At 40.0% G+C, this 24194-nt stretch overlaps 2 protein-coding genes and 1 long non-coding RNA gene across 6 annotated transcripts in view; 1 reads left to right on the forward strand and 2 right to left on the reverse strand.

The window, feature by feature from the left end:
• IDUA (alpha-L-iduronidase) overlaps positions 1 to 24194 on the reverse strand; it is a 205583-nt gene that overhangs the window by 118859 nt on the left and 62530 nt on the right. The window lies entirely within an intron of this gene.
• On the reverse strand, positions 148 to 1247 carry LOC120913984. The gene is made up of 2 exons (XR_005743604.1): positions 433 to 1247; positions 148 to 319 (listed from the first exon to the last, which is right to left on the reverse strand). It is a non-coding gene; the product is annotated as an uncharacterized LOC120913984 (long non-coding RNA).
• Positions 11897 to 24194, forward strand: part of SLC26A1 (solute carrier family 26 member 1) — a 51329-nt gene continuing 39031 nt past the window's right edge. For all 4 annotated transcript variants that reach the window (XM_040324341.1, XM_040324323.1, XM_040324331.1 and 1 more), the window contains exons 1-2: positions 11897 to 12120; positions 20792 to 20921. The gene's annotated coding sequence lies outside the window, so the exon portion shown is untranslated. The remainder of the gene's footprint in view (positions 12121 to 20791; positions 20922 to 24194) is intronic.

Here is a 24194-nt window from a genome sequence, read left to right on the forward strand (position 1 = left end):
GTGTTTATGCTCTCATATAGTTAAAAGAAGGGATGGGGACAGGGGACGAGGGACAGTGGCTAGGGCTGGTCCTCTAAAAATCCCCTCCCCCCAAAAAGGGGGCGTTTATGGGACTATCTCGGTACTGGGTAAAAAATAACATACATATAATATAAAAATATATTTTATTACATACAATTGTTGAACAAAGAATACATGGTAAAATTGAAAAAACAGGACCTCAGGGAGTACCCCCGGGCAGTTCTGTTGTTGCAAACATATAGACTGGTCTATGCCTCGACTAGTTTCGCGGTGAAACCGCTTTCTCAAGAGAACCAATCTATAAAGCAATTAAATACAATTAATGTTATGCAAATATGATAAATTCAACAATAGCCATAGTACTACAATGCAATAACAAGATAAAGGTAAAACAAAGGAAAAAAAGCTCACCCATAATTAGGTGGTGAAGTGTGGTATCAGGCAACCCAGGTGAGGTAACCCCCCCCGCGACGGACAAGGGGGATATTGCGGAAAACTCTGATTGGAGGCATGAAATAGATACAAGTTCAAGTAGGAAGCAATGTCAAGGAAAGAGAGGGGGACACCTGTGGAGGAATTGAAGGAAAAGGGGGAGTGATGGGACTCATATAGTTGTCGATATATGGTACTCTTCGGGATTATCAGCGTGCATGAGAGGACTATTCCTCCTGAAGGATATAAAAAGGCATTCTGCTGTTTCTCACTTAGTTATGATAGTTTATTGCTTTAATACTGAAAGGTTCCCTTTAACCCCATTCAACATTTACACATGTTATATTATGCTCCATGCACATTCACACATAACTCACTCATGATTGTATACACATTACTGTAGCGATGCCCCCGTGGGGTCGCTGAGTGTAGTAGTTACACCTGTCACCCTGCTCAGCCTGGCATTCACTTCCAGTCACTCTCCAGACAATGAACAGTCCATCAGCTTGCTTTTTGTTGTTTTATCGAGGGATTAAACTTGGATGGGGTAAAAGGGGTTATGGGATGCCCAGACCAATAGCATTTAATCAATGAAAATGTAGATTGGAACCTCTATTCATAGTTTTTAAAGCCCCAGACTCCTTCGGCATAACACTTCTTGATGAACTGTTACTTCCTCTACTGTGCAATACTTGGATCCCTATGCAGCTAGCACTTGGCTAGGCCCAACTCTGAATTAGTCCTGAAAAATGAAGGAAAAACGTTCTGGACAGCCGCACTCCAAAAATAAATTGCTTTTATTGTAAAATCAAAAACACACACAAAAAGGATGCCACAGCAGACGGGGTAAAAATCTGACGTGTTTCACACCAAACTTTAGTGCTTAGTCCTACCTTTGTAGATACACCATTTGCTGGCTGGGGACCGCGAGCCACTTTGGTGCAGTAACCAATAGCAATAGAAAATGTCCCTTTGTGCCAGCTGTATCTAGGTGGACTACTGATCCCTGTCAGTCCTATGCAAACTCTGCCTGCAGAAGCCCGACTCCAATGCCAGTAACATCACAGTCTCTCCCTCTGACTCCACATTCACTCCTGGCATGCCTCTCCCAGATTTACCAACTGTGCCTGTCACTCACTGAACAACAGGTGAATCCTTCCTGAAGATTTGCATGGCAGTGTTCCCCCTGCTGTCCTCTCCTGCTCCTGTTCAGAACACCCCAATGGTACGGAGCTGAGTGGGGGCCGTCTTTCCCTCACTGTGCTTTACATGAGAAAGGAATCGCTTTCTCATGTAAAGCACAGTGAGGGAAAGACGGCCCCCACTCAGCTCCGTACCATTGGGGTGTTCTTTACATGAGAAAGGAATCGCTCTCAGAACCGCATACCTCGCACACACCATGACGGGCGCGCGCACGTAAGGACGTGAGGACGCGTCACGCTCTGGGGTGAGGAGGAAGAAGCTATGGGAGAGTCGGGAGGAGGGACGGATTGAAGCAGGAGAGGTGGCGACGTCCCCCCGGGCACACGTGGACGCTACACAGCGGGACACCGGGGAACGGCCGGGAACGCGGAAACCCGTCGCACCGAGGGCAGGGATTTGTTGGCTGCCACCCAGAGCCGTACCGTAGCCCGCCGCTGCACTAGGAGACAGAGCTGCAGATCGAGAGGGACAGCGGATGCTCGGGGAGGACGGCATCAGCTGATCTCACTCCCCTCCAGCTAAGCTGCATACCAGACCAGGGACGTGAGTATGATGAGCCAGCAGCATTAAGCTGAGCCCCGGTAAAAACGCCAGCACCTTCCCTAACGGACCCAAGAGACATGAGGTATATTCTTTGACCTTTTGAACTGTGATCAAATATGTGGCCAAATATGTATTAGGAAGAATTGGAGATATGGAGATTTGAAGGGACTGTAAGCATTTGATCTCTGGAGACCTTTATGCCTAAGAGGAGATACTCCGAGCTTGCTGCGGGGAAAATCAAAAGTGTCTTACATGCTGCATGTTCCCCTTTTTTTTCTCTCTTTGCACGAGAAGTGGTGCCTAAATAGGGATAAGACATGGTTGTTAATTTCACTGGGGTCATTCAACATCCCCCACATTTATTAATAGGAGGATCAAAATATGGAGGGAACTGGGAAGTATAACCGATAACAGACGCCTGTCCTAAACATAAAGACAGATAAAACCATAGCTGTAAAAAGGTAGAACAGGCAAACCTGTAAACCTTTATCAACATATTCTGTCCCGGTTGCCCTATACCATATATCATATACCACATTTCATACCATATCACTTTAAAGTGGGAGACATCTTTCAGCACACCTCAGGTTGCTGTGGACTGAAGGACTCTCAGAAATATCCCTCTCCCAGAGAGACCTAGGAGCCCCCCCCCCCCCCCTTGGAGCGAGATTGGGAGTCCGTTTTTTTTTTCCTATTTTTCTTTTTAAAGGGAAGAAGAAAGAGAAAATGATCCGAAAAAGGGGGGTAAAGGGAAGAAAAATGTAAAATCTTTTCTTATCCCTCTTGTTAAAAACCCCTATAGTGAACGTTAAATAGGGGTGCACGTGAAAAATTTACCCCCCTAGTTAAGGTGTCTACCATTTCCCCTAGAAATTAGACCGGGGGACATCCTAAATCCAATATTTAACCATATGAAACAGAGGATTGGCCCTATGAGAAGGGGGAGATCAAGGATTAGGATTACGTTCTAAAATAAAGGAAACAGCAAAGGGGGAAATAAATCTGGATAATTGCTTGGAAACCCTGCCCAGGACTATAAGATCATTAGATAAAAGGGGATAACACATTGAAAGGGGGAAAGAAAAGGGAGGAGGAGAAGGAAGAGAAGGGAGGGAAAGGAAGGAAAGAAAAAAAAAGGGAAAAAACTACACAACAAAACTTCTAGGGGGACTGTATCCAGTATCCCAAACGGGTTACCTCCATCTACATTAAGACCGCTGTCTTCCTGCGGGAAACCAAGAGGTCAAGCTGGGGAAGAGAATCAGAAGGAAAATAATTGACATGAGCAGAATGACAAGCAGATCCACAAAGGGGGGACCCCCCACCACCCCAAGTAATATAACAGCAACAAGTTCAATAAGACCGTTCATGACTAGAGGAGAAAGCCCACGAGCTCTTGGAGCCCAGGGGGTAACAAAACAACAACAACAAGTAAACAAAGCTAAAAAGACGGAGAATAAGAAGCCCCAGAGCGAAACTTCAAGAGAAACATCCCTGGAACTAAGAGATGAAGGGTCCTCAGGGGGGGGACTGGAGAACAGCGAAAGGGAGGAACAAAGGTCAGACGCTCGGCCCCTCTCAAGGGGAGATATGGCAGAGATGCTGACAAAAATGGAAAACACAATAATGGGCGAAATACAGAACCTGCGGACTGACCTCGGCCACATGCTCTCCAGACTTGAATCAGTAGAGGAACAAGTAGAGAAACAAGAGCAAGACTTAAACTTATTAAAAGATCAGATTACACAGATACAGCTACAACAGAGGCAAACGCTCTATAAACTGGAAGACCAGGAGAACAGAAATCGGAGGCAAAATCTGAGGATAAGATCACTACCAGAGAAGAAAGGAGAGGACCTCAGGACAATATCACAGACGATATTTAATTTACTATTGGGAAGACCGGCAGATAACCCAATCATGATCGAAAGGATACACCGAGTTGGAAATCCGAAAAGAACGTCCCCAGAGCGAATTAGAGATGTCATAATAAGGTTCCGATATTATGAAGACAGGGAAGAAATCTGGAAGAAGCTGAGGGGATATCCCCCTTTAGTTTTTGAAGGGGTAAATCTTCAGATCTTCACCGACGTAGCCCCTGAAACTTTGGCAAGAAGATGGCTGTTAAAACCGCTCCTGAAACAGATGATAGACCTGGATATCAAATACACTTGGGGGTTCCCCGCCTGTTTAATTGGGACAAGGGAGGGAAGATCCGCAATACTGAGATTCCCCGAGGATTTACATGAGTTCTGTAGGAAACTGGATATCCGGGTGCCCGATCTCCCGGGCTGGAGCTGAGGGGAGGAGTGGAGTGAAAGAGGGGGCTCTATTTAGAGTTCCCCTCCCACTCTCTCCCTTACTTCCTCCGGCCTGGCTGGTCTTTCGGTACAACATATACTTTCTTGTTTTCCTTCTCAGACCCTATTTCGTTTTGTGCCGGATGGCCCCCTGGGTCTGACACTATTCCTGTCCTTCTTTGTGATTCTCCCTTTTTTCTTTTCTTTTCTCCCCCTTTTTGCCTTCGGGACCCGAGAGGGTCCCTGGGAGATAGGGGGGAGACGAGTGTAACCGACCCTCCTCCCCCTCTGTCTAAAAGATAGGGGGGGGGAGGAAAATCCCAACAAACCTCACCCAGAGTGTTCTGAACCAAGACATAGTAGTTGGTTCAGGGGCCTTTCATAGGCCAAATGGGGAAGGGGGAGGAGGGGAGGGGGAGGGGAGAGGGGGGGGGAGGGGGAGGAGGGGGGGGGGGAGGGGAGAAGGGGGGGAAAGGAGAGAGGGAGGGGGAGGCGGAAGGGAAGGTCGATACCCCGTCTCACCCAGACAACCAGAAGAAAGCGTAACTATTAGAAAAGAAAATTGTAGACCCAGCCCTGGGGACGATGGGAGGAGATATTACAAATCACGAAGATGCCAGTAATAAAATGCCTCTCATATAATGTAAAAGGTTTAAATAGCCCTTCCAAGAGACATAAAGTGTTAAAGGAGTTAAAATACTATAGGGCAGATATCGCTTTCCTACAAGAAACCCATCTTACATTAGGATCTAATGTAAGGATATACTCACCTGACTTCCCTATTTGGTTCTATGGGGACACCATATCCAAGAGGGCTAGAGGAGTAGCAATCGGGCTAGCTAAAGGAACTAGATTTGTACTAACAGATAGACTAACAGATCCAGAAGGGAGATTCCTCTTCCTGAGAGGGAAGTTGGAGGAGGAAGAGTATACCCTTGCAAACGTATATGCGCCTAACACTTCCCCGACGAAATACTTTTTGGGAATATTGAGGAAATTAAAAGATTACAGTAGGGGAAAGATAATATTAGGAGGAGACCTAAATTTCAGTATGGATCCAAAAGTCGATAAGTCTCATCTAACATCAGAAACGCAGGGTATACAACTAAGAAAAGTTAAAGAAAGTCTACATAGAAGTCAGTTAGTAGACACATGGAGGATTTTCAATCCAAACCAGCGAGACTACACTTTTTTTTCCCAGGTACATGGCAGCTACTCCCGAATCGACCACATCTTGGTAGACCATAGAATGCTGGAGGATGTGGTCGAGACGAGAGTGGAGCCCATGACGATCTCTGATCACGCGCCCATCAGTATATCAATAAATATAGCATGTAATCAAAGGTCTTACCAAAACTGGAGATTGAATGAAGATCTACTGATCGAAGAGAAAAGTATAACTAGGGTTAAAAAAGAACTCGAAGAATATTTTAAGATTAATGAGACAGAAGAAATCTCGGCAGCAACCCTATGGGACGCCCATAAGGCAGTGATTAGAGGGATTTTGATCTCGGAAGGAGCAAGGAGAAAAAAGGAAGCGATTAGCAAAAAAGTAAAACTAATAGACGAGATTTTTGATTTGGAGCAGAAGCATAAGAAAGACGGAAAGCAACAAGACCTATACTTGGACCTGGTCAATAAACGAAACGAACTTAAAGATCTCATAGATCAAGAAACAAGAAAGGAATTCAACTTAATAGCAAGGGAGAGATACAGATGGGGAAATAAAACGAGCAAACATCTGGCTCGGATGGTAAAAAAAAAAAAATCAAGGAACTATATCGACAAAATTAAAAATGATAATGGGGAGGTATTACATACAACAAAAGATATCGCCGAAACATTTAGACTATATTACGAAAAACTATACTCAGTAAAACAAAAGAACTGGCAGAAAGGAGAGAAAGAAAAAAAGATTGAAACTTTTTTAAAAGAGGCAAGACTTCCAAAAATCAGTCAATTAGAGGCCGAGGAGATAGATAGACCAATTACGGAAAACGAAATTAAAAGAGCATTGACAAGCTCAGCCTCAGGCAAAAGCCCAGGCCCAGATGGCTTCACAATAATGTATTACAAAAAATGTAAGGAGATATTACTACCAAGGATATGCCAGTACTTCAATGGCCTGGGGAAAAAATATAAACTAAGTAAGGAGGCCTCCGAGGCAACCATCACCGTCATCCCAAAAGAAGGCAAGGACATTGGGAGCTGCCCTGGCTACCGACCAATATCCTTGCTTAACACTGACATAAAATTGTTTGCAAGGGTATTGGCCGGGAGAGTCAGCGAGGTAATGACTAAATTGATACACCCAGATCAGACGGGTTTTGTTCAAGGGCGAGAGGGGAGAGACAATGGAGTAAGAACACTTCTGATAATCCGGAGACTGAGAGAAATGACATCCCCAGGCCTACTCCTGTCGATAGACGCAGAGAAAGCGTTCGACAGGGTAGACTGGGGATTTATGCTTGCTACCCTAAAGGACATGGGGTTTGGCCAGGGGATGACGAATTGGGTGGATACCCTATATCAGTCCCCTAGGGCCAAAATAAAAATAAACGGTAGTCTTTCGCAAGCATTCCAAATGAGAAATGGAACGAGGCAGGGGTGCCCCCTGTCACCACTACTGTTTGTGATATCAATGGAACCATTCCTAGCCAAGGTCCGAAATTGCCAAAAAATAAAAGGGACTAAAATAGGAGAGGAGGAACACAAGCTCGCAGCCTTTGCGGACGATGTCCTCTTCTATTTAACCGAACCCAAAACATCAATCCCTAACCTATTAAATTTATGCAACGAATACGGGGAATTCTCAAACTTTAAATTAAATATCACTAAAACAGAGATCATGAGTATAAACATAAGAAAGACAGAAGAAAAACTTTTGAAAGAGAATTATCGCTTTGCTTGGGTAAGGGAATTGAAATATCTGGGGATTCTGTTAGCTAAATCAATCAAAAAAACCTATGCGATAAACTTCATCCCATTGTTAAATGAAATTAAGAAAGAAACAAAAAGGGTGGAAAACAGAGCAATATCGTGGATAGGACGAATTAATTACTGTAAAATGGTTATCATGCCCAAGATCTTATACAAATTCCAGATGATCCCTATAGCTCTACCAGGAACGCTGCTTTCAGCCCTCAATAAACTAATTATGAATTATATATGGAAAAATAGGAAACATAGGATATCACTTCAGACATTAAGACAACCAAAAAAAAAGGGAGGGCTTGCTGTTCCGGATGTTAGGAGATACCACGAGGCGGTTATGTTAACAAGAGTGGTGGAGTGGGCTAGAGTCAACACAGAAAAAAGGTGGGTAAGCTTAGAAAACGAATTAACACAGGTAAGGTTGGATAAGATTATATGGAACCCCCCCCCCCCCAATTTAGGACACTAGATATTAACGCACACGAGATAACAAAAAATGCACTCAAAATATGGAAAAAAGTATACAAAAAAATTGTGAAGGAATACAATTCACCCCTTATAGCACTGAAAGATAACGATTACTTTGCACCGGGTAAGACACAAGTAGGAGGTCACTGGATCAAAAAAGACACGGCACAATTAAGAGATATAATGAATGGGGATCACATTAAAACACTGCAGGAGTTAAAACTTAATAAAAATTTAATGGAAATCAATGAATGGAGGTATCAGCAGTTAAACCATTTCATTCAAGATCTCCCACACCCATTGAGATCAGAGGATCAGCTGTCGGAACTGGAAAAAATCTGTACGACAGAAAGAACTAAAGGAACCATTTCTATACTATACAAGATCCTACTGAAAATGGGAGAGCGGGGTATACCTCCATTCATTGAAAAGTGGGAAAGGGAATTAGGCTCACAGCGAGATAAGGCTACAATAGAGAGAATGTTGACTCTGACACACTCCTCCGCGGTAGATAGCCGCACGGCCGAAATGAGCTTTAAATGTATCGCGGGGTGGTACATGACACCAGACAAATTAAAAAAATTTAATGAAGAGCAGACAGGGGACTGTTGGAGGGGTTGCGGATCATTAGGAAACATGGCTCATCTTTGGTGGGAATGCCCAAAGATAAAAAAGTACTGGGAAAACATACTGGGTTGCGTGGAAGAGATTACAACGAAAAAGATAAAGATAGACCCATGGGTTGTCCTATTCCACGGGGGAGAAGAAGGTATAAAAAGGTATAGGGAAACACTTACACCGCATCTCTTAAACGCCGCTAAGAGATTAATTCCAAGGAGGTGGCAAGATACGGAGTGCCCCCAAATCTGGGAATGGATCGATGCGGTCGAAGAAACATACAAAATGGAAGAACTGAAAGAAGGCTTAGAGGGAAATAATATACTACAAAGTAAAAAATGGGATAACTGGAGGACCTTTAAGAGATCATGGAGTTACGCAGAAAAGTTAAGGAAAGAAACCTAAAAAAAAAAAAAAAAAATTTTCTAGAAGAAAATTAGAAAGAATTAGTGGTTTCAGAGCATGTCTAGGGTGAGACGGGGGGGGGGGGGGGGAGGGGAAGGGGGGGGTAAAAATTGGGAAGGATATACTTTATGATGTCTTCCTTACTCTGTTATGCTCCTAGCAGAAAGTGTAAACATACCCGTATATATATGTACACTTATATATATATATATAAAAAAAATATAAAAAAAAAGAGGAAAAGGAAAGGGAAAAAAAAAAAAAACACATGTAGAAAAGCGACACTGATGATGCAAAACCAAATTAGAGATGCAATGGGCTGGCACGCAGAACATGAGCATTAAAGATGCACTCTATGAGGTAGAGACTGAAGTGGAAAAAAAAAAAAAAAAAAGAAAGGAATCGCTAATAACGACGGCTCCAGTAAGCGGGAAAGATGACGGGAATGCGGTGGGAGGGGGTCCTCTTCCTCCCCTGATAAAAGTGATCTTGTGGTGAATCTGTTGTAGAAACCACTTTTACCTGAAAGAGGACCACCCGCCATTTTAAAAATACCGGAGTTATGGCAGCTATCTGCTGCTATAACAATGGTATTTAGCATCAAAGTACCCCGACGTGGTTAATCACTTCAGCTCAGAACCTCATTTTAAGATTTGATGTTAAAAAATGTTTTTTTGTTATAAAATTACTTAGAACCCCAAAACATTATATATATTTTTTTCTAATACCCTAGAAAATACAATGTCAGTTGCTGCAATCCTTTGTAACACTGTATTTGTGAAGAGGTCTTACAAGCGCACTTATTTTTGGAGAAAATATACTTTTTTGAATTAAAAAATAAAGACAACAGTAAAGTTAGCCCATTTTTTTATTTTTATATTGTGAAAGATAATGTTATGCTGAGTAAATTGATACCTAACATGTCACGCTTCAAAATTGCACCTACTCGTGGAGTGGCGACAAACTTTTACCTTTAAAAATCTCCATAGGCGATGTTAAAAAAATTCTACAGGTTGCATGTTTTGAGTTACAGGGGAGGTATTATTGCTCTCACTCTAAAGTTTGCAGCGATACCTCACATGTGTGGTTTGAACACCGTTTTCATATGCAGGCGCTATTCATGTATGCGCTTGCTTCTGCACGCGAGCTAGGCGGGGATCGTTAAAAAATAATTTTTTATTATTATTTATTTTACTTTTTATTTTTACACTGTCCTCTTAAAAAAAAAAAGTGGTGTCACTTTTATTCCTATTACAAGGAATGTAAACACCCCTTGTAACAGAAGAAAAAGCATGCCCGGTCCTCTTAAAGGCACTGTCAAAAGATCTCCTAGGATAAAGTTGTGGACAGGCACAAGTCAGGAGATGGATTAAAAAAAAATTATATAATATAAGATATATATCTCTTATAAGTAATGTTCTGGGCTTTCCTGAACTCATGTCACCCTCATGTTTATTTTCCTACTGATGATCAAATTTAATTAAAGTGACACTTAATGATATCTTTATTCTTTAAAATAATGTATGCACATCCACAACTTATTTTTTTCAAAAAAATATAAAATTATTCCTATTGGGGTAGATTTACGTAGGGGCGCTCAATGATACGGCGGCGCAGCGTATCGTATTTACGCTACGCCACCGTAACTTACAGGAGCAGGTGCTGTATTCACAAAGCACTTGCTCCGTAAGTCGCGGCAGCGTAGCGTAAATGGGGCCGGCGTAAGCGCGCGTAATTCAAATGTGGAATGGGGGGCGTGTTTTATGTAAATGTGTGATGACCTGACATTATTGACGTCCGTGTACATATCCCAGTGTGCATTGCTTCCAAGTACGGCGCAACGACGTTTTGGTTTCAAAGTGAACGTAAATTACGTCCAGCCCTATTCGCGAATGACTTACGCAAACAACGTAAAAAATTTAAATTTCGAAGCGGGAACGACGTCCATACTTAACATTGGCTGCGCCTCCTAATAGCAGGAACAACCTTACGCCAAAAAAGCCTAACGTAAACGACGTAAATACATTGCGACGGGCGTACGTACGTTTGTGAATCGGCGTATCTAGGTAATTAGCATATTCTACACCGACAGCAACGGAAGCGCCCCTAGCGGCCAGCGTCAGAATGCACCCTAAGATACGACGACGTAAGAGACGTATGCCATTTGTATCTTAGGCAAATGTCGGCGTATCTAGCTTTCTGAATACAGAAAGTAGATACGCCGGCGCAGATTTGAATTTACGCGGCGTATCTATGGATACGCCGGCGTAAATTCTATCTGAATCTACCCCATTGTGTTTTTCTGACCCCCCCCCCCCCCCACTTCTAATTGCAGAGCATGTTAGTTGCAGGTACAAGTACTGCTTCATGCACACAACAAATCCCATAGTCCATCTCGGGAGCAAGCAAGAGAGGGTGGCTGCATTCTTACATACAATGGAACCATGCAAAATGAATATAGCCACCTTCAAATCATGAAGTTGGATCACAGCAGCAATAAAAAAAAAAAAGGGAATTTGAAGATTAGGAGGAGGCTGATAGCGATACCGTAAAAGGTACTATTTAAATTACGAATACATACTTGAATATATTTTTTAAACCAGAGTTTAGTGTCAGTTTCATGAGTTGATAATAAGACTATTGGGCCTTTAGCATTCGCTAATCCTACCATAGGACACAAGATTAAATGAAAAAGTCATTGAACATTAATTACTGTACTTCGCCATTTCTTTCTTTCTCTCTCTCTCTCTCTCTCTCTCTCTCTCTAGAAGGGTTAATTTACTTCTGCAGAATACAATCAATAATTAGCTGATATTTCAGGACACAACCCAATCTTTTACTCTCCATAGACAACACTAAATAGGAATGGATTCAAAGTTCAGTGAAGTTATGAGTATGTCTCAGCATAATTTCATCCTGTGAACAGTTAATAAGCAATCTCATATCATATATAAGCAAAACAGGCTTGCCATTTCACATTCTTCTGCACTTCTGTCTGTAGTATGGAGCCTGAATTCATGCAGTAAATTAACTTTGAACTTTATCTTTACAATTTTTTTCACTCATACTGGACATAAAGTTTGTCTTACAGAAGCTACAGACAATTGTAGAGCAGGAAAAATATGAGCGCTGCTCATTTTTAATGATTTATTGAATTACACATTTCTGTACACTCTTTTAAAAAAAGAACATACATAAGGTAAGTCACTTACTCTAACTTAGCCATACAAAAGGATAAATATAGTATTAACAGCTAATGTTTTTCGTTTATATAATACAGAGTTATACATTCTTAAAACTTATTGCATAAGGGTTAAAAACCGTTTAAAAAGTCAGCTGATGCATTCATTGTCTGGTGAAAGCATAAATAATAATCATGAACAAAAATCTAGACATAACACGTCACAGAGAAAATCAGGAGCAAAATTAATTACTAAATTAAATATCTAGTTTGAAGGGATATAGAATGTTTTTATCGTTTTTAACCTAGTTTTAGGTAGAAAGTGAAGTAAAGGTAAGATAATTATATTGCAATTTGTGCTTCGCTGCCTAAACATCTATTTGAAAAAATATTTATAATTAAAAAGTGTTGATGTGTGAAAATGTACTTTTTGTGTATGGTGCTGTACATACAGTCATGTGAAAAATAAATTACACCCCATGAAAGTTGTGGTCCATTTCAACATATTTGAACATGCAAACATTAGCCCTTTATTCTCTCACTGTCTACAGATAAAGGTAATGTAGATGAAAAGGAGCAAATAGAAAAAATGCCTTTTCATTCATTTATTAAACAAAAATGTCAGTAGATGTAATGGTGTACTGTGGAGAATATAAGTACAACATTGGCATTAAAAGCTGGTATTGCCCGCATTAGCAGAAATTTCTTCTTGTAGGGGTTTTGTATAACTGCCCACCAGTCTCCGACAGTGACATTTTTGACCAGTTTTCCATGAAAAATGCTTCCATTTGTAAGATGTCTGTGGGTTCACTTGCGTAAACTGCTCTTTTCAAAACCTCCTACAAAATTTCAATAGGAATCACATTAAGGCTTTGACTAGGGTAGTCCATAACCCTCTATTTTTTCTTTTTGAGCCATTATGTGTATAAAGACTCAATTTTGATTCAACTTTAACTTTTAAACAGATATCCTCATGTTCTCATCTAGCATATGATGTATAATGTATAGTTGACTTGATGACTGTGAGCTGTTAAGGCTCTGAAACAGCAAAGCAACCCCAAAAAATAGCATTTTTATCACCATGCTTCACACTTATGAGGTTTTCCTCAAATACCGTCTCTGATTTGTGACAAACAGGTCTACTGTTAGGGCTTGTTCACACTTGACTAAATTTTTTATGCTGTACAAATGCTCCTATAGCGTTAATACGGGCATTAGACGTGCATTAATGAGCTGTAATATGGGTGTTAGACTACAGTTTTACAAGCGGTAATGACAAATCAAAAACGCTTCCCAAACGCCCTATGCGCAGTTTTGAAGTATTTTATGAGCCTTAAAGCATGTTAAACCGCTCCAAAACTGCCTATTCCATTACAGGAAATAAACGAATTATAACGCTCAGAATCCCTGCTGCAAATGCCTGCCAGAGTCTACTATAGACTTGAATGGGAGGCGTTAAAAGGCTTCAAACGGCTCCTGACTCAATTTTGAAGCAAAGCAACGCTAATGCTTCTTATTTTGATAATGTGACCAGCACTGTGTGCTGTCCATTGTATAATTTGCATAAGCATTTGAGGGGCATTTTTAATGCCCCTCAAACACCAGCTTTTAATGCCAGTGTGCACTTAGCCTTACTGTGACAAACAACTCAATCTTTGATTCATCAGACTTCAGCATTTTGTTCCAGAAGGCCTGATATTTGCCTATATGTTCAATACCAAACTATAATATTGTTGTAATGTTCTTTTTGAACAGCAACATTTTTTTCTTAACTCTTTAGGTTGAATTGATGCAATCTCTTTTCGACTATAGATGCATGTATTTTTTTCCCAAATGTTGCAAGTGTTACCTGAACAACCCACAATAAAATTTTTGGTTCTCTGAGACTTATTTTACCATGAAATGGTAAGCCCCTGGAATAAATTTGCTGAACCAACCAGTCATGGACAAATTAGCAGTCTCCATCACTTGTAGACTATTTTCCTTACACTGGAACAACTATTTTCAACTAATTTGGCAATCGTTTTTAAATTTTTTCTCAGACTCCTAGGCATACAAAACATTATGAGGGTCTTAGAGAGCTCTTTTAAGCTTGGCATGATGACACCACACACATTAATAGCAATGAGAACACCAGACCCTAGATATCTGATATTAAAATAACATGGGTTCCACCTGCATACTCCCTAATGTGGCCCTAATCAGTTCAAACCCAATCTGGAACATTGGGTTCAAATGTTGTGGATTTAAATAGGTGATAAATGTAAGGGTCTACTTACTTTTTTTCAAATGAAAAAATCTGCATTTTCATTCATTTAGATCATGGTAATGAATACACAAGGTCAATATTTATTCAAGTATATTATCTTTATTTGTAGGCACTATTTGAATCAAGATCTAATGTTTGCCTGTTCAGATAGGATGTAGATATTCAGACTTTATAGGTACCATACTATGGTAATATTGCTGTAAAGCTCATATAATAAAGATTTTTAGAAAAAAAAAAAAAAAAATATATATATATATATATATATATATATATATATATATATATATATATATATATATATATTTTTTTTTTATATATTTGTCACGTGATCTTCACATAGATATTACTGTTCTCTATTGAAGAAGCAGACCGCATTGTATGAAAAATGCATTAAAAGGGGATGCCATTCCCCCATTAGCCAAGATTGTGTTGATATGCAGGATTCTATAGTCAAGGATAAAAGACCTGAGTAAGCATTTATAAGGGCAGTCATGTAAGGCATCTGATGGAATGATGCATTACCTTGAGAACCTTTTTAACCACATCAATACTGGACACTTTCTCCCCCATCCTGCTCAGGACAATTTTCAGCTTTCAGCGCTGTCAAAAAAAAGGACTAAAAATCTTGAAAAAAATAGTTTTTCTTCATTTCGATTATCACATATTGGAAAAAAATAACTTTTCTTCACAAATTTAGCAAAAATATATACTGTTACATTTCTTTGGTGAAAAAAAACAAAAACAAAACAAATCAATGTACATTTAATTTAAATTAGTCTGTAGGAAAATGTAACTAAAAAAGCTGTGATTGACCCTGTCTGTACCAAGTGATCACTGTGACCAATCACAGAGGTCATCAGAATAGTACACAATGAATCACATGAATGGAAGCCATCTATTGTGTACAATTGTCATGTAATTTGCTGTGATTGGTCACAGCAATCACATGGTACTAGCAGCGGCTCGGTACACTGATCTGTCAATCACTGTCCGGTGTACACAGTGGGTGACAGTGTGATCTGTGGGGCACGAACGTGGTGTGATCCTGGGAGAACATCGTATGATGTCCACCCAGAATGGGAGAGTTCCAGTTCGGCCGCCATTTCTCTATAGGCTGGGCGAAAAGCAGTTAACAATGCTCCTACATAGTATTACAGAAGATTGACTGTGTTTGTCTCTGTCAGAGCAAGTCTATTGGAAAGAACTATAAAAGAGCATTCAAAAATCTACATGTAAAAAAATAATAATCAAAATATGGAAGCACAAGCATGTAAAATGTACATTGCCTTATTTAATCAGCAAATACAGTAGGAATCAAATAAAAGTGTGTATTTACTGAAAAACACTAGTTCTCCAGTAGTGAATAACTTGTGTCCTCAAGCTGAAAAAAAAATATATACCATACTTTGTATAATCTATTTAATAGGAGAGTGATCTAAAATCCTTTTCTATAGTTTCTAATAGTGGAGTTGTTGAGATCATTAAATCATTAGATCATTAACATAACCTTAGATCATTAAATATAACCTATTTACAGTATTGCTTTTATAGCAAAGAGGGGTATGTAGAGTGTAGATGCTGACCTCCTACACTAAATAAGCTGGATCATCTGTTGTCTGAACTCCACCATTGATAGCTATATGTGGAGTAAAAGGGACAGACACAAAAAAACACTTTATTTTTATTTATTTTTAATATGTGTATGCCTGTCACAACCATGCTTTTCTGAATTTCAATGTGCAGTTTTAATGAAATGTACATATTGAACACTTCATAGACTGAATTATAATATGAATACTGAGCTGCAAACTGAATGTTGCAGTTTAGTGTAAGTACTGGACAATATAAGGTCAAATGCAAACTCCAAATAGGAAATTTTGTGCCAGGAATCAAACCATTTTCTCTATTCTCGGTTATTCCTTTTTATATAGGATGATTGCAATAATCAAATATCCAAGGGATAACTATGAAATACTTTGACTGTATTATGGTTCACATGTGCAATTTGTGGCTGAAAGCCCGTTATTTATTTGCCAGCACAGTAGTATAACATATTACTCAGCTATAGCCAAAGACCTGGTTAAAAGTCATAGTAAGATTTACCTCTGCCACTTATTCGCACAGTGCCCACTCCCTGAAAGTTTACAAGAGTAGTATTTCAGTCATAATTATAAACAGGATTAATGAATAACTATTGTTCTTGAAACATTTCTTGAATGTTTCAGCCTCTTTAATTGGCAAGTCTGCTGAAATATGACACATTGGGGTTGTTTTACTAAAGGCAAATCCACTGTACACTACAAGTGCACGTGGAAGTGCAGTCACTGTAGATCTGCGGGGAAGATCAAAATAAGGGGAATCATATCCAAGCAAAAATGCTGTTTTTTATTTACCTTGCATGTCCCCCTCGGATCTACAGTGACTGCACAATTGCACATGCAGTGCACTTGTAGGGCCAGATTCTGGTAGAATTTTTTTTCAATTACATTTAAATCAACCACTACACAAGGTTTGTAATGTAATGTACGCCGCCGCAGTTATATGTGAATCTGGCCCTATGTCTCTGTACTAGTTCTAGAACTGAAGTCTCAGTAGACCTTTGTCAGCATGTCCTACAATCTGGAAGGAACAGGCTGCCTAAGGCTACCATAGCTTAAATCTTATCACATAAACATCTACAAAAACAAATGACGTTCTTACATTAGATTGAGATTGAGTTATTTTTGATGACCTACTATCAATGCAGTATTGCAACAGGTAACTTCCTGCCAAGTTACAAAAACAATCGTCTTTAGATAAGTTTGTTGTGTAAATTGCAATGTACACACACACACCTGCACAGCTAAAATAATATTTTCATACTGTGTGAGGAAGAATAGGACTTGTACCGAGTCTTCATTTACTGTAATATTTCTTATTACAACATATGCAATTGTTTTTCTCAAACTTTTATCCATGTACTATTTACATGTCACAAGTCTAATGTCGCGTACACACGATCGGGCTTTTGCCTGGCGAAATCACATCGGAATTCTGACGGAATTCCATCGGAAAAATATAGAACATGTTCTATATCTAAAGCCCGATGGAATTCATTGGAATTTCCGATGAAAAAACTCTGATGGGGCTACACATGATCAGAAAATCTGATGAAAAAAGTCCATCTGACTTTTTCCATCGTAAATTCCGATCGTGTGTACGGGGCATTACTGTACTTTATATTATGTCCCTATACTATCCCCTCACTATTTCAAAATACTAAAATGACTTGTTCCCTAGTATCAAAAAGCGATGAAAATAAAATCTCCAGTCCTTTAAAAAGATAATAATTTTTTTTTAATTATTGCACAATATTCTTGAGCATAGATTAGTTATTTATCTAGAGATGGCAACAATAAAAAAATTTATATATATATATATATATATATATATTTCCTAAATCTCATAGGGATCCAATGGCTTTAACATTTTCTGATTAGCTGGCCTTGGAACCGCTATAAGATTATGAGTTGTTACACGGTGGTGTTCTGCATGCCTCGTCCAGGTCAGTCTTATACACATGATGTTAAAATACAATTAATAAGCATTGCGGACAGGATAATTATTTACTTTTCTGATAACATTATATAACCTATGATCATTTTGACACAGGTGGAACAGTGGCGTCTCCAGCTTTCATATTTAGGGGGGGCACATGGGGGGACAGGGACAAAAGTAGGGGGGCCAACTATAAATTGCAATTAAATATATATATATATCCTGGGGTCCTTTACTACGATCCCACTATGGGCCCTTTTACATGTTCTGCAGTGAGCTCCCTTCCTACTGTATTGGGGCCCCCCAGGGTGGCAGAAAACAAGAGATATATGTCACCAGCACACCAAGAAAATATAAGGGTCCAAAGCAGTGGGAGAACTATCAGGGTTGCAAAGGTTGTCTTGCCACCGGGCCCTGGTGTTCTGCCACTGTGGGGATCCCCAGCTGTCCTGTCCCTGCTATTTACAGCGCAGGTCTGGCGTCTGTCTCCTTGGCAGCGGCGGCAGTCTATTAGGATCTAGTGCTGGTGACATTATGGGTGCATGCAGGGGAAGGCTGGCACTATTGGTTAAAGAGAGCCGAGCCCCCAGCTGGTCACCTAGCAGCAGTAATGCTGTATAACCTTCTCTGTTGACATGCTGATCGGCATGTGATCCAGGTGATGCTTCCAGTCAGATCTAATAAACACAGTATTTATTAGCATCAAGAGTACAACCACATAAATATAATCAACCGTATTATCAGCAGCCATGTGGGCTCTATGCATGTAAAGTGTGGGCTTTGATCAATAAAATCACTGATATTTATGACTAGGATTTGACTAAGCGCATCACCTGGATTGCATCCCGATCAGCATGTCAGAGAAGGGTCCACTGCTGCTAAGCAACCTGCAGGGAGCTCAACTGTCTACAACCAATAGAGATGGGCTCGGGTGTGTTTGAAATCCCACATGCCCGATCACGCCAGGAAGCCGACACCCCACAGTGCTAATCAATGTATGGGCTGCCTAAGAGCTAAGTCCAGCCATAGACAGTTTACATCTCAGCTGGTTCAGCAGAAACTGGCTGAGATTTGAACCATTAATGAGCAGATTCTCTTATAATTATCACTAGTGGTTGCTGTATAGTCACTAGTGATAGTCACTGTTTGTCGGGAGAATATAATTGCTGGGCAGGTGGGATATTCCCGTCAGCACTGTCTGTTGATGGGGGAATCATGCAAGTTTCTTTCCTGCAATCTGTGGATGCAGGAAAGAAATTTGCACCATATATTACCTGCCTAACTGAAAGTGAAAGTGAATTGTGAATGTTTTGAAAGAACAGAAGAGGGGGAGGGAGACAGATGGGGGGAGAGAAGGGATGGAGATAATGTAGTTCAGTGATTACAGTGTACTGCAGTCTGCAGTGCACACACTTAAACACATTATGCAGTGTCGGTGAGCAGAGGGAGGGGGAGGAATCCCCCGCAGAGCTGACTGGGGACGCTCTCCCTCTCGGGGAGCAAAATACAAAAATTGCAAAAAAAAATAAAACATTTTTTTTTTTTGGGGGGGCACATGGTGGGGCACAGCATGATGTTGGGGGGGTCAGGGCCCCCTCTGGCCCCCCCCTAGGGACGCCTCTGAGGTGGAATAGTGATAATAATTAAACAAAGCAAGCAAGACACATGATAAACCCAGTAGTATGCAAACATTTAGTTACTAAAAGAAAGCTGTGCGCTTGAAAACTTGATACATTATTGACAAAGGATGGTTGTGTCAAAGACAAATATTTAGGCCTTGTTCACACAGGGCAATTACATCCGTTCCCCATGCAGGACCGTGTTTATATTTTTTATAGGGATGAATGCAACACTTGTGAATCCCTGTGGCAGAAGTCCCATTAATATGTATTGGGACAAAGTGGCTGCATACCAATATCACTTGCCTGACGAAGAGGTCCTGCACGGCCTTGAAACGTTGCAAATCCTTGTGATGTTTTCACTGCATTAAACTTTTTGACGTTTTGTACGATCCGCGGTGTGCTGGCGAATATGTTCGTATGATTGTTGTTCCAGTTCCCAGCTGGTGATTGCTTCAGCACCCATTTTTGCACTTATTGGCCGTTTCTTCAGGAAGGTGTGTGATTGGAATATTGACTAAGACTGCATACCAAAATGACATCTGTGTGGGTGAGGGTGTGTGTCCCCAAACTCACCCTAGGTGTGTTTAGCGCCATGCAGCCACATGGGTGATACATTGGGAGAAGCAGCTGTGTCCATGTAGTCATAGACACAAATGGTACTGCCGACACGGGCATGCAAGCAACACTTAAATATCTTATACCTAATACAATTTGCAAATGTATGTGTATATATATATATATATATATATATATATATATATATATATATATATATATATATATATATATATATATATATATATATAAAATGTGCAAGTGAAAGGTACAGTTTCTTTATTTTCTTGATATTCTGCATTTTACTGAGGCTGTTACTATGAAAACATAGCTGTATATGCCAGTGGCTAAATTGTAAATACAGAACTAATTGTTAGAAATGTTTTAATTAAACAATGTTTGTTTAGCCTATAGTTGGTTCCTGTCTAAACCCTTATGTTATAAACAGCCTATTAAACATTGTATTGACACCATGCATGCCTATACACACTTTGCCCATTAAAAAACCTGTCCATCATAATTAACATCCTTCAAAGTTATGTTTGTGTAGGGGGTCAAGTGTCCATATGATTCTCAAACACTAACTAAACTGTGCTAACAACAAAGCATAGGAGTCCCAACAGTAAGCATAGAACAAGTGTTTATTTCCTAAATTCTTAGCTACAATAATGATGACAATAATGTGATTATCTTGTAATGTTTATAGGTAACCTAAGCCTGTTCGTAAAAGAATTCTCTGTCTTCATAAGGACCAGCCCACAAATTAGTACATATTAAAGCTCATATGTGTCAACACATCTGAGGAAAGAAGAAATCCTGGACAGAGAGAACACTCGGTAAGACAATTTTATAATGTGCGACGATAGCAGCGAGAAACATAGAAACATAGGAAAGTGACGGCAGAAAAACACTGAGTAGTCCATCGAGTCTTTCTAGAGTTCTGCTAGAAGTTCTGCTAGAAGCAGATAAAAGACAGATTATGTGATAATCCTCCCTACAATTACTGCATTGCCTTGTATATAAATGTTATAAAAAAAACCTCACAAATAATATACAGAAACTTAACAGTTTAGAGAAAGAAAGAGAAATTCCAGTGTGTACCCTATAGTTTTCAAAGAATTCAGAAGTTACATAATTATGTGCCGAACTTGCTTTGTTGTTTTTTGTTAAAATAGACCTGGCAGTAAATTCAAGGTCTGCTTAACAAACCAGAGCCCCCTCCCAATGTAGAAATGTGTTATATATTTTAGTTTTTTACATTCTTCTTTTATTTGCATCACTTAGGTGGGGGTGATGTCACACATCTACTCGTGAGATCCTGGGAACAATGAGGATCCCAAATCTAACAAGTAGACACTCTTGTACTGGGTTGGATCATTTTCTGGCTAAAATTGGGGTACTCATCATTCCCCAGGAATCTCCCAAGAAGGTTAGTGACATCATGTCCTAGAATGCTGAAGATGGAGGGAAAGGTCAGTATATGTTCTGACCTTTTAAGTCTTCCATCATTAGATCTACAATAATTTGTATTCCAGTGAGCCAACTGTTGGGCCTATTTGGCCCCTTGCACACAAAGGATCCGATCGGGCCAAAAAAATAAAAATAATGGGTTCTGTCCTCCGTCTGTGAAGATCGAATCAGAGGGCAGTCAGGTCATAAACGAACAGTGGAGTTTACTTCCGGCAACCCATACAGCAGAACGGACTCTGTCCGTATCTGCTCAGTTTACGCTTGAGACATCTGCCCACTCTACTTTGACCAGCAGATGATCAGTGGACAGATCACTTGCTGATCTCAACCGAGTCTGTCCTATATGGTGCCGTATGTCAAATTTCAAATGTTCAGTTCTGTGATACATTCTGTGATGCATGCATGATCTTAATTTTAGAAAAACTGCTGAAGTAGCAAGCATGTAGACTTGGACAGGTAAAGTGTAAGCAAGCCCAAGATCAAAAATTGCATATACTGCAGCTTACCCATTCTTATGCCGCATACACACCATCACTTTATGTGATGAAAAAAAACGACATTTTCTGTGAAGTAAAAGACGACGTTTTTGAAACCTCAATTTTCAAAGACGAAGTTGCCTACACACCATCGTTTTTCTCAAAATGTTCTAGCAAAGCGAGGTTACGTTCCACCACGTTTTTCCATTGAAGCTCGCTTCATAAGTAGCTTCTGGGCATGCGCGGATGAAAAAACGTTGTTTTAAACAACGTTTTTGCTACACACGGTCAATTTCTGTGAAGTAAAAGTTGACGTTTTGAAAAACGACACATAAAATTGAAGCATGCTTCAATTTTTTTTGGTCGTTTTTTAGAAGACATAAAACAACGTTTTCCCCCACACACGGTCAATTAAAGTGACGTTTTTAAAAACGTCATTTTTTTTCATCACATAAAACGACCGTGTGTACGCGGCATTAGAGGTGGGAACTGCATTAGTGAGTGAGTAACTTTTATAGCGCAGCAAATGCTAACTTAATCGCCTCAAGGCGCTTTGCATCCAGTGCCATCCTGGTCCTTCAGAAGAGGTGGGTCTTTAGTTTTTTCCTAAAAGCCAGATGGTTTTCTTCCAAGCGGATGGTAGTGGGTAGAGCATTCCAGAGCCAAGGTTAAATTAGTTAAATGTTTCAGTATCCTGCCAGTAATACACGTTCTGTCTGCATGGTGACAACACTAGTAAAAGTGTTACGACTACAGACCATCCCCTCTCATCTCCAATACTTAGGTAATGTGTTCTGTAGACCACAGATAGAACTGAAAAAGAGAGTGTAGAAGAAGGCATAGAACATTGCCAGCTCACAATATGTTTTGCAGGATTAACAGGAATTTTATTGCATTTATCAAGTGATATAATAAAATCATCTCAATGGTAAATTAAAAAGACCAAAGGGGGGCAAATAAAATAAATTCATTATTTAACCCCTTCACATCCAGAGAAATGTTTTTATTTTTTTCGCACACATGTAAAATATGCGTTTTTTCCCTTGATTAATACTTAAAACTTTAATTCTCTTATATATTTCCTGAAAGAAAATGGTCTGTACAGTAAAAATAGTGACAGTTGCAATTTTTTATGTTGCACATTATTTGCACAGCTGGATCACCAGGTGAGAATAAAGGAAAAAAAGGTTAAAAAAAAAATCAAAAAGAAAAGAAAACCGAATGCAGCTATCACATCTAAGAATTGATAAGCTGCAATTCAAAAAAAATATTTTTTTTGGGTTTAATACTGCTTTAAGACCCAAATACTCCATCCCAAACTCTTACTTGACCTCTTTCTTAACATCTTTGCAGTGGTAAATGTAGTCTTTGATTTGTATAGTTCAGTTATATATAAATGTTATCAGAAACCTATTTCAAAGTAAACAGGATTCCAAATACACCTTGATTGTAACTAAACCGATGAACTCTGTAGCTGCTGCTTCATTGAGTGCATTCCAGAAATGCAGTATAATACCCACTATCAGTATGACTCAGCAAACACCTTTCCCTTTACCCCGTGAGTTGTTATATATTATAATGTTTATATTCTAACTAAACAAACATGAGCATTTCAACTTGAGTACTTTAAAGCAGAGTTCCACCCAAAAGTGGAACTTCCGCTTATTCGTCTCCTCCCCCTCCTCCCACCTCCTTTTGACCGTCAGCAGCTACACAGTATGTGTAGCTGCTGACGTTTAATTTTTTTTAAGTGGCAAGCGGAACTCCTCTTTAAATGAATAACGTTTACAGTCATTTAAACTCAGTTAAGGCAATTTAAATCAGTAAAAGACAATGTAGACGTGGTTATAGTGCCTTTCCAGCCACCTAGCAGCTGAAAATTAAAAAAATATGGCAAAATGATTTTTTAACTGCTTGCCGCCCGCCGCACGCAGATATACGTCTGCAGAATGGCACGGTCAGGCAAAGGGACGTACCTGTACATCCCCTTTAAGAAGCTGTTGTTGCGGGAGCGCACGCCCACCGCAATCTCCGTGAGCGCGCCTGCGGGTCCCGTGGACTCGATCGCCGCGGGCATATCCGCAATCGTCTCACGGAGAGATAGAACTGGGAGATGTTAGTGTAAACACAACAACATCTCCCCGTTCTGCCTAGTGACACTGT

The sequence above is a fragment of the Rana temporaria genome, chromosome 1 (genome assembly GCF_905171775.1).
Source record: "Rana temporaria chromosome 1, aRanTem1.1, whole genome shotgun sequence".
Taxonomy (NCBI): domain Eukaryota; kingdom Metazoa; phylum Chordata; class Amphibia; order Anura; family Ranidae; genus Rana; species Rana temporaria.